Source organism: Ovis aries, chromosome 7 (assembly GCF_016772045.2).
Source record: "Ovis aries strain OAR_USU_Benz2616 breed Rambouillet chromosome 7, ARS-UI_Ramb_v3.0, whole genome shotgun sequence".
Taxonomy (NCBI): Eukaryota; Metazoa; Chordata; class Mammalia; order Artiodactyla; family Bovidae; genus Ovis; species Ovis aries.
In genome coordinates, this window is record NC_056060.1 from 100,638,226 (window position 1) to 100,652,468 (window position 14,243).

The 14,243-nt window shown below is 48.1% G+C and overlaps 1 protein-coding gene across 12 annotated transcripts in view; it reads right to left on the bottom strand.

Annotated features, from left to right (window-relative positions):
• The window catches only part of RPS6KA5 (ribosomal protein S6 kinase A5), a 190,646-nt gene that overhangs the window by 154,903 nt on the left and 21,500 nt on the right, over window positions 1-14,243 (bottom strand). For 4 of the 12 annotated variants that reach the window (XM_042252871.2, XM_042252872.2, XM_060418497.1 and 1 more), the window contains 2 exons: window positions 9,761-9,867; window positions 8,354-8,450 (listed from right to left, as the gene is read on the bottom strand). The exons of 7 other annotated variants lie outside the window; for them this stretch is intronic. The gene's annotated coding sequence lies outside the window, so the exon portion shown is untranslated. The remainder of the gene's footprint in view (window positions 1-8,353; window positions 8,451-9,760; window positions 9,868-14,243) is intronic. One more of the 12 variants, XM_042252875.2, reaches the window with a different exon arrangement.

Consider the following 14,243-nt stretch of genomic DNA (forward strand, 5'->3'; position numbering starts at 1 on the left):
CTGAATCTATTTCTCACTTCCACTGTATAATCGTAAGGGATTTGATTCGGGTCATATCTAAATGATCTAGTGGTTTCCCCTACTGTCTTCAATTTAAGTCTGAATTTGGCGATAAGGAGCTCATGATCTGAGCCACAGTCGGCTCCGGGTCTTGTTTCTGCTGACGGTTAGAGCTTCTCCATCTTTGGCGAAGTGTACTGTCACCTCTGCATTTAACTCTATTGTGACAAAGGACTTTATCAACACCCTTTCCTTTTTCTGTTTTCCAGACTACATGCTGCTAAGAGTACCAATCTCGTTTTCATCAGCACTCAAATTGCGGCAGCCGAGAGCCACACATCAGACGGCAGGAATCTGCTCGCAGCTATAGACTTTCACAGGGTTGCCGCCAACTCGTTTTTCAAGCACAATCCCACCTTCTAAAAACGTTAATTTTAATTCATGGTGAACTATATAATTTAATGCCACGAACGCTGGAGATCAAAGAAGCTAAAGTCATCCTGCCTTGGCCCATCCTCCCTCCATTTCAGCTTTCACTGTTTTCTTCAAAGCAGCCACGCTCCGACCCCACATCTGTGATTTGGAAGAAAGGTCCCGGGCAGCTCTAGAGGGACTCACAGACACCAAATCTCGAGAGCAGGTGCGCCCCTGTACCCCCTCTTTTTGTCTCAAGGATGAGGTGTGTATCCCATTTTCCTGACGCCAAGTTGAGCAGTTATGACAAGGGTCTGAGCATAATTGTGTTGCCGTGAAAAAGGTACAGACTGGCCTCTTAATAACGTACCCTATCATTTACATTTTTCTTTTTACTTTAAAGTGGCTTCAAAATCCAAAGCTGCAGAAACAGCCAACTCCCATATTCATGATCACTCATCTTTAACATTCTGCCACATCTGTCTCCTGTCTCACCCATACGCACACGCACACACACACACACACACCCCTTATTCTTGTATGATCTACTTCAGAGTCGTCTGCACACAGCGTGCACCCTACATTTGAGTAGTCCAGGATGAAAAGTGTAAGTGTTAGTCACTCACTCATGTCCAGCTCTTTGTGACCCCATGGGCTGTGGCCCACCAGGCTCCCCTGTCCACAGGATTCTCCACGCAAGAACACTGGAGCGGGTTGCCATGCCCTCCTCCAAGGGCTCTTCCAAACCCAAGGATAAAATCCAGGTCTCCCACACTGCAGGCAGACTCTCCACGGTCTGAGCCCCCAGGGAAACCCTAGTAGTTCAGAGTGCTTTTCCTAAAAATCCTGCTAAGTGACCTCAGCACAGTTACCAAATTCAGAAAGCTTGATATTGATAAAATAAGCTACGGTCCCTTTGGGCTTCCAGATGGCTCAGGGGTGAAGAACACCTGCTAATGCCGGAGACATGGGTTCAATCCCTGGGTTGGGAAGATGCCCTGGAGCAGGAAACGGCTCCCCATCCCAGTATCCTTGCCTCGAGAATCCCGCGAACAGGGGCGCCTGTCGGGCTGCAGTCAGTCCATGGGGTCATAGAGTCAGACACGACTGGGTGACTGAGCATGGACGCGTGGTCCCTGTTCTGATGTGTTTGATGTCCTTTATGATGGCTAATTTTACGCGTCAACTTGCCTGGACCACAGAGTGCCCAGATATTAAGTCAAACACTATTCCAAGTCTTTCCGTGATGGTGCTGTGGGATAAGATTACTATTTAAATCGGTGGACTCTGGGTAAAGCAGCTTGCTCTCCATAAAGGCACGAGCGCACAGCAGCGCTCCATCATCAGAAGGAAGTGACAAGCGTGCGCCTGGGACTGAGTAGGTGCTGAAGGCACTGCTACGCTCTGTGCAGAGGTGGCTCGCACGCCCGAGCCCCTCCTGCTCCACCGCCCTCTCTCAGCCTGCAGCGCTGGCCCGCAGGGAGCCCCCTAAGACCGGCAGACAGAGAAGGCGAGGCTCAGGCCTCTCTACCGACGGCTCCAGGCCATGCAGCCAGCCACGGAGCGCTGCGGTGCCTTCCTGGGACACTGCTGGCGGCAGCGGCGATGAGGCCACGCGACCACTGCACACGCGAAGGCTGTGCTCGCCAGCCTCGCTCTGCTCTGTGATTAGTAACGTGCTGTTTCTTCCTTGTTTTCTTACCTTATTAATAATATGTTTGTGGGGAAGAGTGTGTGTATAAAACAAGCATCTTTATTCTCTTCCCTCTCTTAACCCCTTTGTGTAACGTGATGTATTAAATTTATTTCACAGTATTTAAGTGACAGGATGTCAAGGAGCAGAACCACCACCACGCGGGGACTTCGAATCCTCTTCTGAGGAAAGGCTGAATGTGTTTCACACTGCACACAGGACAGTGTAAAGTAGCAGCTGCAAGTATGACCTTACTATTGTTTTTATCTGGGGTTTAAGTATGGTTTAAGGGATGCATACTGATGTCCAGATATTTGGCCATTCAGATGTTATTCTGGGTGTCTCTATGATGATGTTTTCAACATTTAAATCCATGGGTTGTGAGTAAAGCAGACTGCCCTCCATAACGTGGATGGGTCTTATTCAATCAATTGAAAGCCCAAATAGAACAAGAAAGACCAGCCTCCCGTAAGGAAGAGAGGATTCTCTGACGGGAACAGAGCCTCTTCTGGATCCCAAGCCTGCTGGCCTAGGCTGCAGACTCCAGACTGGCCCCACGTCGCGTGAGCCGGTTACTCCTGAAGAGTCTCCTTCTCTGTGTACACATATTCCATTGGTTCTGGTTTTTGGAGAACCCTAACACATCCTTTCACAGCATTTTTTCTTGCATACAAAGTCCAGTATACAATCACATGTTGTATTTATCTCTTTAATCTCATTTAATCTTGAAGATGTCCTCAACCTTTGTCTTTTATAACTGACTTTTTTTGAAGAACAGAGGTGCTTGTTTAAACAGAACTTTCTGTCTGACCGACACTTCCTCGTGATTCAAGTTCCATGTGACAGCCTGAACCCCTCTCAGATCGCGTGTGCGTCTCAGGCGTCACGACCAGAAGCGCGCGAGGTCGGCCGGTTGCTCACCGGCGATGTCTGTCTGCTCACTTAGTCAAAGAACTGTCCAGCTTCTCCATCATGCAGGCAACAGCTGGGGCCATTAAGGTGCCCTCGGTTCAGCTCAGCTCAGCTTCTCAGTCATGTCTGCTCTTTGAGACCCCATGACGGCAGCACACCAGGCTTCCCTGTCCATCACCAACTCCCGGAGTTCACTCAAACATACGTCCATCAAGTCGGTGATGCCATCCATCTCATGCTCTGTCATCCCCTTCTGCTGCCCTCAATCTTTCCCAGTATCAGGGTCTTTTCAAGTGAGTCAGCTCTTTGCATCACATGGCCAAAGTATTGGGGTTTCTGCTTCAACATCAGTCCCTCCAATGAACACACAGGACTGATCTCCTTCAGAATGGACTGGTTGGATCTCCTTGCAGTCCAAGGGACTCTCAAGAGTCTTCTCCAACACCACAGTTCAAAAGCATCAATTCTTCGGCGCTCAGCCTTCTTCAGTCCAACTCTCACATCCACACATGACCAATGGAAAAACCAAGGCCTTGACTAGACGGACCTTTGTTGGCAAAGTAATGTTTCTGCTTTTTAATATGCTGTCTAGGTTGGTCTTAGCTTTTTTTCCAAGGAGCAAGAGTCTTTTAATTTCATGGCTGCAATCACCATCTGCAGTGATTTTGGAGCCCAAAAAATTAAAAGTCTGACACTGTTTCCCCATCTATTTGCCATGAAATGATGGAATCGGGTGCCATGATCTTCGTTTTCTGAATGTTGAGCTTTAAGCCAACTTTTTCACTCTCCTCTTTCACTTTCATCAAGAGGCTTTTGAGTTCCTCTTCACTTTCTGCCATAAGGGTGGTGTCATCTGCATATCTGAGGTTATTGATATTTCTCCCGGCAATCTTGATTCCAGCTTGTGCTTCTTCCAGCCCAGCGTTTCTCATGATGTACTCTGCATAGAAGTTAAATAAGCAGGGTGACAGTATACAGCCTTGACGCACTCCTTTTCCTATCTGGAACCAGGCTGTTGTTCCACGCCCAGTTCTCACGTTGCTCCCCGGCCTGCGCACGATCATCATCACAAAATAATAACTTTTCACCCTTCCACTCCTTCCACACTGACCAGTCAGCACCAGACTGAAAAGAATCCTCCCTTCATCCTATCTATCACCAGACTCTCCATGGATTACTGGTTTTTCAATGACTTAAAATTCATCCTTGCCCTGCTGACCCGTATTTGGTCAGTGGAAACAGCTGCAGGCTGGCTTCTCTGCCCTTCAGACTCAGCTCCTTCCTTTTCTTTCCTTCCTTTCCAAGCACTTCCTCGCTTTCTCTGAAGTCGCCTTGACTCCTTTTAGTGCAAATGGCATCAGAAACCAACACTGGGTGTCAGCTGTGCTCACTGCTACCGGCCCATCTTGCCTTCTAGGCTCTTCCATGGGCAGAACCAGGAAATAAATGCTCATGTCATTTTATATAGATAGATACACACACACATACTTAAATCTGCTATGCAAGTACTTGCACTGTATAAGAACTTATACTGTACAAAGACATGTTTTACACGTTTGTGACATGTATGTTTCAAAATATTGTCAGGGATTCTTCATTCAACTGGTGTATGATCATTTCCTTACAATCTCTGCCTGCAAGAATTATTTGTACGTGAAATTATTTGAGCTTATTTCTTATTTACTAGCTTCAGTCAGTCAGTTCAGTGGCTCAGTTGGGTCCGACTCTGTGCGACCCCATGAACCGAAGCACGCCAGGCCTCCCTGTCCATCACCAAGTCCCAAAGCTTGCTCAAACTCATGTCCACTGAGTCAGTGATGCCATCCAGCCATTTTACCCTCTGTTGTCCCCTTCTCCTCCTGCCTTCAATCTTTCCCAGCATCAGGGTCTTTCACGACTGGAAGTAAAAGCTGGGATTGGCGAACATTTCCATGGTGTGAGGGGTTCTGAGCTCCGCTTCCGTGTGCTACAGCTCACTGGTGAACGTGTCCGTGGTGCGAGGGGTTCTGAGCAATGGCACCCACTCCAGCACTCTTGCCTGGAAAATCCCATGGATGGAGGAGCCTGGTAGGCTGCAGTCCATGGGGTCGATAAAAGTCGGACACGACTGAGCGAATTCACTTTGACTTTTCACTTTCATGCATTGGAGACGGAAATGGCAACCCACTCCAGTATTCTTGCCTGGAGAATCCCAGGGACGGGTGAGCCTGGTGGGCTGCCGTCTATGGGGTTGCACAGAGTCGGACACGACTGAAGCGACTTAGCAGCAGCAGCAGCAGCAGCTACAGCTCAAAGAACTGTATTTTTACTGTGACCTCAAGTAAAGACTTCTGTGACCTCTGTTCTTCGCATTAAGTGGCCAAAGTACGGTGAGTTTCAGCTTTGGCATCAGTCCTTCCAAAGAACACCCAGGACTGATTTCCTTCAGGATGGACTGGTTGGATCTCCTTGCAGTCCAAGGGACTCTCATGAGTCTTCTCGAACACCACAGTTGAAAAGCTAGTTTAAGTCACCACAAATCAACCAAAAAGCATACAGTCAACTTACAGGAAGTACCAGAGTAACGATCTAACTCCGAATGATGAAGCCCAAATGTTACAGTGTGGAGCAGACGGAATGTGAAGCACATCAGTACTGCCCACGTCCCCAGATGACTGACATGCCGTCACTAAGCCACGTGTCCTCAAACAACCTGTGAACTCAGCTCCCTGTGTCCTCCAGTAAATATCAGGATGTCAGCAACTACAGGATACTGGTGGCGGCTGAAGCAGAAAAGAGGCTAAGGATTTAAGGAATCAGGTCCTAGACCAATTTCCTATCACCTTTTACGACCGGAAGTAACGGCTGGGATTGGCGAACACTTCCATGGTGTGAGGGGTTCTGAGCTCCGCTTCCGTGTGCTACAGCTCACTGGTGAGCGTGTCCGTGGTGCGAGGGGTTCTGAGTTCTGCTACAGCTCAAAGAACTGCACTTCTACTGTGACCTCAAGTAAAGCTGAAACGGAATCCAAAACTGGGAGCACGCGCGTATACACGCTTACAGCCTAAGCCTGCTTGTGCAGCAGAGATTACAAGCACTTACACAGACAATAGGGTTCAAGGCTCTCGAGCCGTCCTATCTGCGGCTCCCCTCTTTGACTCAGTCTCAGCTCTGTAACTGAACAGTGAGTGCTCATTAGTCAGAGCTTTTTCCACCTCTTTAGATGAACTCACTGTCCAGCACATTCCTCAGGAAGACTCCCTATGTAAGGTACTTTCTGAGTTCTTGAAAACTCAAACCTTTTTTACAGTTTTAATCTTAAAGCTGAATGTAATTCTTGATTCACACCTTCTTTCCTTAAGCTCCTTTAAAAGTAAAAAGAAATTGCTCCAGTGTTGCCTTCATGCCACTTTTGAGAAGTCTGACATGAGCTAATATTCCTACCAGTGTACGATTTAGCTCATCTTTTGGGCTGAAGCTCTGAGCATGCATCTTTAAAGTGTAATAGACATGTCTCAGAGCGGACTAGCTTTTCCCAGTACCCAGTGGTCATTTCCATGTGTAGACTCAAGTCTTCTTTTATTTTTGGAATCGCATTTCTTGGATGAGTTAGTTTTATCTGTAAGAACGCCAGCTGTACATGTTACAACTTTGTCTTTCACTTCAACTACTCTCTCTCAGGCCTCTTTTTCTTGCTGTGTCTAACTTGAAAACGTTGCTTCCTTGCTTTCCTTTAATACTTGTTAGATTTTCATTTTGATCTATTCTCCCTTCAGGACCTGGTTATTTAGTCTTCGTTTCTGACACGAGTCTGTCTTTTCCTCCATTCTCCCCCTGAGTTCAATCTCTATTCTCCTTCAGGACTTGGTTAGTCTTCGTCTCCGACGCGAGTCTGTCTTTTTCTTTCTCTCCCCCTGAGTTCAATCTCTATTCTCCTTTGGGACCTGGTTAGTCTTCGTCTCCGACGCGAGTCTGCCTTTTTCTTTCTCCTTTGAGTTCAATCAGCTCTCACTGCACTTCCTTCTGTTTTCTGGTCCGTTTCTTTCTTAATTTTTGAATATTTGATTCAAGGTATTTTTTCAACATTACCAAGGCTTTTTTTCTTTCTTTTGGCTGTGCTGTGGGGCATGTGGGATCTTAGTTCCCCCAATCGAGGGCTGAAGCTAGCCCCCTGCAGCGGAAGCAGGAATGTTAGCCGCTGGACCAGCAGGGAAGTCGCCCTGGCGCTTTGCTAAAGACACTGCCTCAGTTGGGAGTGCTCATGCCAGCTTCTCTTCTGCATAATGTGGATGCACGGGAGACTCTGCACCACCTGGAACATGTAATTTGCATTTTGCTTTATTTTCATAGAAGCTCTGTATTCCTCTTTCCTGCTCCTGTGTATTTGAGGCACGGGCTTTCTCCATCAGTTTAGGGAGGCCACCTTGCTTCATGGACGATGGGGAGGGACTACGGGCGACTCTTGCTTCTGCGAGGTCTGTAACCTTCTCCGCTTCTTTTCTCTCTTCACCGGCCACATTCCCAAGGCGACTAACCTTTCCGCATTTACTCTCCTCTAGAAGCAAAGCTTCTTCACCACTGCCCTTCTGATCCTGCTCACTTTCACGCCCTTCTCCTAAGCCAGAGCCAGGGCCTACCAAGTCCCGGTGGGGAGCAGCATTTCTGCACGTGCTGCTGACGCCTTCTCTTTCTGAGGTTACCTTTCGCCTGCGTTTTGTCTGCTTTCTGTGCCGCTGTCTTTCTCTTTCAAGAGCCTCTCAAGACGACCTTCCCCCACTCCATCCCCCACGGGACTGCGGCAACAGGACCTCCACGGGGACTCGCTGCCTTTTCCCACCCTACTGTGCCGTAACCTGAAGATGACGGCTCCTCCCTCTCCCAGCAAAGTTGGAGGTGCGGTCACAGGCGGTTTTATTTGAGCTTCTTACTGATATGGGGGTTGGCGGGGGGGGGGGGCGCGGTATATGGAGATTTGGAATCAGGCAACTGTCACTACCAGACAGAGAACATCTATTCTTGTTCACTGTTAAAGTATCATTTCTGGAGTTTCCAAAAATAACAACAAAAAATCCTCAAGGCAAACACAGTTTCCAGCTTGGCCTGCAAGTCTCTCAGAGGATGTTACCTAAGTTTAAAACCCTTCAACCCCAGCTCCACCTGACCAGCAATGGAAAGTTAAATGCCACTGCCCTTTTCCTCTTAAAAAGCGATGGATTCCTTGCTGCTTCACAGCCCTAGAATCTTCAGAGGTCTCATGCGAGACTTTCCCTAAGGTGAACTTCACCACTCAGTCATCTGAGTTTTGTCACAGCAACGCATCACCCTAGCGGCTGAAAGCAAGAGTCTCTCTCTTACCCCGCACGGCCACTGTGGTCTCCCAGGGTTCTGTTCCACGTCTTCTTCACCACGGTGCCCAGCATCACAGAGAAGCCGCTGCCTAAAGCACCAAGAGCTGAGGAAGCAGTGGGGTAAAGTGTTGGAAGGGCGTCACACTGGCAGTTAAATGCACAAGTTAAATGCCTTACACAGAACCGCTGATCAATTTTGTTGGCCAAAACTAGTCAAATGATTCTACCCAAGCACAAATGGACCTACCTTGTGCCAGAGGAGAACCAGAAATCTGTATAACAGAAGCTTCATCTTAAACCTGAAATATTTCTAAATATTTCTGCTAACTGCAATAAGCAAATATACTTCTTAGCATGTGAAAACTAGACTGACTCAATATTAAAATCAAAGAAATCACATTCTAAGAAATTCAAATGACATGTAGTAAATCCAAATAAGACCTGTCAAATATATGCAATATTTTGGTTGGCTAAATGACAGCAACTGGATGTGAGAGTTGGACTGTGAAGAAAGCTGAGCACCGAAGAATTGATGCTTTTGAGCCGTGGTGTTGGAGAAGACTATTGAGAGTCCCTTGGACTGCAAGGAGAGCCAACCAGTCCATTCTGAAGGAGATCAGCCCTGGGTGTTCTTTTGGAAGGAATGATGCTAAAGCTGAAACTCCAGTACTTTGGCCACCTCATGTGAAGAGTTGACTCACTGGAAAAGACTCTGATGCTGGGAGGGATTGGGGGCAGGAGGAGAAGGGGACGACAGAGGATGAGATGGCTGGATGGCATCACCGACTCGATGGACGTGAGTCTGAGTGAACTCCGGGAGTTGGTGATGGACAGGGAGGCCCGGCGTGCTGCGATTCATGGGGTCACAAAGAGTCGGACACGACTGAGCGACTGAACTGAACTGAACTGAAAATGCCTTAATTAGAGCTCTCATCAAACAAATTTAGCTGTGGCCAAAGCAAGTTATTGCCGACTTTAAATTATGGAAGATGACTGTGTCCATTAATATCCTTATGAACAGAATCAGAATCTCCCCAGATTTTAGTAAGTGAAAGTGTTAAGTCAGTCAATCATGTTTGACTCTCTGCGACCCCATGGACTGTAGCCCATCACGCTCCTCTGTCCATGGAATTCTTCAGGCAAAAATACTGGGGTGGGCAGCCATTCCCTCTTGCAGTGGGTCTTCCTGACCCAGGGATCAGATCTGGTCTCGCACACTGCAGGCAGATTACCATCTAAGCCACCAGGAAAGCCTGGATTTTAATAAAAGGAGCAACAAATACGTGCACACTTAGGCTTACATTTATAGACTCAGATGTTTCTGTAAGTCAGGTCTCCCGCACTGCAGGTGGACTTTTTACAAGGCTGAGCCATCAGGGAAGTCCAAACATATATTTAGATGTTGTTAATTTACCTTCTTACTTAGCACGAAAACATCAGCACAGCTGATGGGGTGGTAAATACAGAGCAGGATATTCATTCAATTTGCACTTGTCATAGTTCTCTAACTTGGCTATACACCTGGAAGATAAAAAGGCAAGCTTTAAAGTAGCTACAGTATCTGAACAACAGTACACTGACAAGCATAATCCTTTTTAAAAAATTCAAGGACATCCATAGCGAAAGATTAACTGTAGAAAAGACTTACTTGTTCTTTGTTGTATGCCTGTAAGAGGACCTTTTAAAGGAATATTACAAGAATAAAAAATTGGACACCCATATGTTCCTCATGGGAAATGACATTAAAAATTCAATTTTGCCTTCCCATTATTTGCTTTATTATTGCCTTCCATTTTCTATAACCATTAAAATGTGGGTGAAAACATACTAGCTTTTAAAAAGTAGGTTTCCACTTTATGAAGCTGTCCTCCTTTATTATATTGAAATTGACTCTGAAAAAATGGGAAAATAAAAAATATTAAAATTTCACAAAGAAAAGAAGTAGTCAACAGCTAAGCAAGAAAGTATATCTTTTAAAATACATTTTAATTAAAAAAATGAAAACCCAGAGTATACTTTAAAATGTTTATCCTACAAATATCTAACCAGTTCTAATTACACGTAGGCACTGCGTAGAGCTGTCTAGAACAGCAGTGACCTAGAACTTCACTGTGTAGGTTAGGGTTTGGGCACCATCTCCAGCTGTGCATTCTCAGACAAGCTGCCTAACTTCCCTCTGTGAACCCCTGTACCGCCGTCTGTAAAGTGAGGACATTAACAGTACTGGCCCTACAGGATCTGCTCTGGGGATGAAGAGAGGTAAAAAATTCAGAATCCTTAGGAAACGCAGTGTTTGGTCCAAACGAGATATCGTACTGACTAAACAAGACAATGAGCGTGAACCACTCAGGGTGATGCCACACAGGGCTTCCCTGGGGTGGCTCGGCGGTAAAGAATCCACCCACAATGCAGGGTCACAAGCATTCCCTGGAGAAGGAAGTGGCAGCCCACGCCAGTATTCCTGCCAGGAGAATTCCATGGACGAGGAGCCTGGCAGGCTACAGTCCATGGAGGCTCGAAAGAGTCAGACACGACTCAGCAAGTAAGCAACAGCAACACAGAGAGGAAGGGCACAGTGCACTCGCTGCCGCCCTGGGCCACTGGGAAGAAACCACCTGCGGATCCCAAACGCACGGCAGGGAAAACGCGCCTACATCCTGGCCTTCCAAAATAAAAAGATGCTCCCAAACCATAAGGTAAACTAGTAACGTTGTCACACATACGAGAACACAATCAAGACGTTTGTAGATCAAAAAAATCTTTAAGGTGAAGCCACAAGATCTGGGGGAAAACAGGACTAAGCGCATCATTCTCGAGATGACAGTGAAGGAAAGTCCCACAGTGACAATCACACAGCAGCTGAGAGAAACTAGTCCACGGGGATGAGGACAGAGGGCTCAGCAGGAAGGTCTCCAGGAAGAAGGGCTGTCTCATCTACAGAAAATCACACAGAAAAGGAATTCACAGAGCTGCTGGAACAGGTGGGGCACTGAGAGACTCAAAGAAAAGTAACTGAATGGAAAGACCGGGGTAAGTTAACTCTGGGGAAAAAATTATACAAAGAAGGAAACAAATTCCTGGCTCAGCTATGACTGTTTAGACAGCAACTAAAGACTGCATATGGGTTCAGCCAGAACTGTGACTCCATTAAGTGGGAGGGAAAGTGTACGTCGCTTAGCCGGGTCCGACTCTTTGCCAACCCACGGACTAGCCCACCAGGCTCCTCTGTCCACAGGATTCTTTAGGTAAGAATACTGGAGGGGGCTGTCATTTCCTTATCCAGGGGATCTTCCTGACCCAGGGATAGGATGCGGGTCTCCTTCACTGCAGGCAAATTCTCTACCACCTGAGCCACCAGGGAAGCCTGCTAAACAGATGAACAAATAAAACAAGGAGCTCTGAGACTGCTGACTGAAGGGCCGTGCAGTGCCATTTTGGCAGACCTGCTGTAACAGAGGAAGGCAGGAAGCAGAGAGGGAGCGGCGGGCGGGGGCCAGGCCGCGGACCGCGCTGCACAGTGCTCGCTAAGCACATGTGTGGGTCACCTTTGATAAAGTTTTTTAAATAAATAGAGTGTTCATCAAGTCCTCTTTATGGCAGATGCTGCATACCGGTCGCTCACCGCCGTTCTCAATCACCACTTCCCGCGCCTTGAGAGGCTGAGAACGCACATCCAGTCTCACAGCCGCCCTGCAGAAGGGTGGCCGCGTGAAACTGCGCAGCCAAAGCCAGAAACATACAACAACGTCTCCTGAGGAGGATTTCAAATCCTACACAGGAAGCAAACACCTCGCAGACAGAACGTCCGTCCCTCTTGCCCCACATTCCTGTCTGAGTCTGCACAGTCGACGTCAGCTGTCGGCAGTGAGGCCAGAGGTCACAGGCTGCGGCCTGCCGAGCGGCCAGCAGGAGCCTGGACGCCCCGGGGCGCGGGCAGCCCTCGCTACATGCTGTCTCCTCCACCTCCTTTTCTGAAACCACTGACGCTGAGTCTTCTCCCACCAGTTATTATAAGAGGACTTGGGGACCAGTCCTCTCATGCTAATTATGACAGGCACTAGGAAACCAAGACGGAGACAACAGCTCCCCCAGAGCTTACTATCCAACAGAGTAAACTTTGCCAAAGGAGAACCAAAACACCCAGTGAAACGCACTGCCGTCAAAATGTGGGGCCGTCAGAGGAAGGAGAGATCACGTCCAGCCGAAACACGCAGGACGGCTTCCGCTGGCTGCCATGGGCCCTGCAGAACTGAGCGAGTTTTCACGAAAATGTCCCTTCCACATTAAAACACTACCACACGAAACAGAAACAGACTCTGCAGATGCGGAAAACCAACTCGTCGCCACCGGAGGAGCGAGGGCAGGAAGGAGGGACAAGTTACGGGTATGGGACCAACTGGCACAGGCTTCCCTGGTGGCTCAGCAGCAAAACATGCGCCTGCCAGTGAGGGAGACCCAGGCTTGACCCCTGGGTCAGGAAGGCGCCCTGGGGAAGGACATGGCAACCCCTCCAGAGTCCTTGCCTGGGACACCCCGCGGTCAGAGGAGCTGTGGGCTACAGTCCAGGAGGCCTCGAAGAGTCAGACGTGCTTAGTGACGGACTAAACACCACCAACAGCGACAGACACAACTACTGTGTGTGAGGCAGACGGGCAGCAAGGTCAGGGCAGCGGCCCCGCTCAGGGCTCCGGCCTGGGGAGCCCCGGCGGCGGGGGAGCCCGCTGGGCTGCGGCCCACGGGGCCGCACAGAGTCCGGCACGGCTGAAACGCCTTAGACTCAGAAGGACAGAGCACAGGGAACGGTGTCCTGGCGTCTCAGAGTCAGTCACCCGTAAAGGAACTAAGCTGTAGAAACCACTGAAGCACTGCGCTGTCCACCCGAACCCAACGCAACAGTGTCAATCGGCGACTTCAAGCTGAAGAGAGGAGCTACAAGCAGACGTGGAGGGCAGCACAGAGTGTTCGAGGAGAGCACGTGCTCCTGAGCTAAAAAGACCTATCCTCTACTCCCAGCCACATAAGCTCCCGGGCTTGCCGCCCTGGGGAGACACGGTGCTGAGCTGGCTGGAACGTTTGTTCAGGTCTTCCTGCGACATCTTGTGAAAGCCCAAACAGACTTTGTGGCCAACCCAGTGTCTGTGATAGAGAGCCAGAGATTCTCAGAGGACTGTTGCAGCATTATTCCTGATGCTTTACACACACTGTTTAATTTTCTAGTCTATTCCATAGTTTAGATAATCGTTTTCACCACATGGGGTACACTCTGGATCAGATTCACCCTTTAACACAGTACGAAAGAAACAGACAAGACAGAAAAGCAGGTACATGATTTGAGGCAGAAAGAAAGTAACTGAAACAAATATAAAATAATCCTATTCATCTTTCTAAGTCAACTAGCTGGGCTTGCTACTGAAAAAGTAGGGACAGTGGAATCCACCCCACTGGGCATTCCCTCAAAAATCTGCGTGTCTACCGTGTCCCAGACTACTCTAAGTGATCAGATACAGTTGTGAAGAACAGACAGAGTCTCTGTCCTCACAGAAGTTAATGCCAAAGCAACAGGGGGATAAAAGAATGTTTCAGATTAGCCAGTGGGAACATTAAAAAGTTGGCAAGCAATGTTAACCACAGTGGAGGCCCGATCAAACACATAAACGTCTGAAACATTTCATGTTCTAGCAACACTGAGAAACCCAAAAGAAAAAAAATTTTACTCTTGAAAACTTGTAATCTAGAATTTTAAAAGATAATTTTCATGTGGATTTACAGTAATACCTGCCAGTCTCAAACGCTCATCATTTCTGCTGGGATGGAGCCATGTTCACACTAACCCAGAAGTCACTGTTCAGCAAATGTGCTCACCCAGGGTCCAAGTCCAAGTCCACATACAACTGGGA